Source organism: Arachis ipaensis, chromosome B3 (genome assembly GCF_059453495.1).
Source record: "Arachis ipaensis isolate K30076 ecotype BB chromosome B3, ASM5945349v1, whole genome shotgun sequence".
Taxonomy (NCBI): domain Eukaryota; kingdom Viridiplantae; phylum Streptophyta; class Magnoliopsida; order Fabales; family Fabaceae; genus Arachis; species Arachis ipaensis.
In genome coordinates, this window is record NC_142438.1 from 112,325,488 (window position 1) to 112,327,035 (window position 1,548).

Consider the following 1,548-nt stretch of genomic DNA (forward strand, 5'->3'; position numbering starts at 1 on the left):
GCACTAATGCACTGCACTCCTTGGTCAGCGCCACAGTTTTATCTCCCCTCAGGTCTATCTTCTCAGAAATTACACTTTTTGAACAGGCCATATAAGGGGTTTCTTCTCGAACACCTCAGTAAAAGAAATATTGACCTGTAACTTCTTGAGGATTGCCAATAATTGAGCAATTTGTTCATCCTCATTTTCCTTTTGCACGTTCAAGGGGTGTTGGGCTTCAGGCTCCTTTATCTCCATAGGGGCGTGTACAAGTGCACTCCCACTCTCTTCTTGAGCTTTGTTCTCCTTCAATTCCTCAGCAGCATGCTCCTCCTTGATTTCGGCCTCTTTGTCCACAGTGAGGACCTTTCACTCTTCCCTTGAATTTATCTCTGTGTTGCTGGGAACAGTGTTAGGAGGTCTCTCAGGTATCTTGTTGCTCAACTGACCCACTTGTATCTCCAAGTTCTGAATTGAGGACCAAGTCTCTACTATAAAGCTATGAGTGGTCTTGGAGAGGTCAGAAACTATTGTTGCTAGGTCAGAGAGGCTTTGTTGAGGCATCTGCATCTGCTGCTGAGAGGGGTGAAACTGTCTATTGTTGAACCTGTTTTGATTGGTTCCACCCTGATTATTGTTGAAGCCTTGTTGAGGTATTTGCTGATCTCTCCATCCAAAGTTAGGGCGATTCCTCCATCCCTAATTAAAAGTGTTTGCATAAGGATTATTATTGGGATTTATGGAGGAATTTTCCATGTAATTTACTTCCTCCATAGTGGTCTGAGCAAAGTCACCAGCGTCTCCTTCATAGGATGGCTCTTGATTGTTGATAGCAGAAACTTGCATCCCACTTAAGTGTTGGGAGATCATGCTAATTTTCTGGGACATAAGCTTACTTTGAGCCAAAATGGCATCCAGAGTATCCACTTCTATGACTCCTCTCTTCTGAGTAGTCCCAGTGTTCAAGGGTTCCTCTCAGAAGTGTACATGTACTGGTTGTTGGCCATCATCTCAATGAGCTCCTGTGCTTCCTCAGGCATGTTCTTCATGGGCAGTGATCTGCCTGTAGAGTGATCTAGTGACATCTTGGACATTTTAGAGAGGCCACCATAAAATATCTCTAGCATGGTCCAGTCTGAGATCATGTCGGGAGGGCATCTCCTGATCAACTGCTTGTACCTCTCCCATGCCTCATAGAGGGATTCTTCCTCCTTCTTTCTGAATATCTGGACCTCCACTCTAAGCTTACTCAGCTTCTGGGGTAGAAAGAACTTGGCCAGAAATCCATTGATCACTTTCTCCCACGTGTCCAGGCTTTCCTTAAGCCGAGAATCCAACCATAGCTTTGCTCTGTCCTTTACAGCAAAAGGAAAGAGCATTAGTTTGTAAACCTCAGGGTTCACTCCATTAGTCTAGACCATGTCACAGATCTACAGGAAATCAGATATGAACTTGTTGGGGTCCTCTTGTGGGAGTCCATGAAACTGACAATTCTGTTGCACCAGAGTGACCAGTTGAGGCTTGAGCTCAAAATTATTGGTACCAATGGCAGGTATGGATATGCTGGCC

General features: G+C 44.8%; 1 non-coding gene across 1 annotated transcript; it reads left to right on the forward strand.

The window, feature by feature from the left end:
• The first annotated feature begins 1,117 nt into the window (after positions 1-1,117).
• LOC148572067 (small nucleolar RNA R71) lies at positions 1,118-1,226 on the forward strand. The gene has a single exon (XR_015908818.1). It is a non-coding gene; the product is annotated as a small nucleolar RNA R71 (small nucleolar RNA).
• The last annotated feature ends 322 nt before the right edge of the window (positions 1,227-1,548 follow it).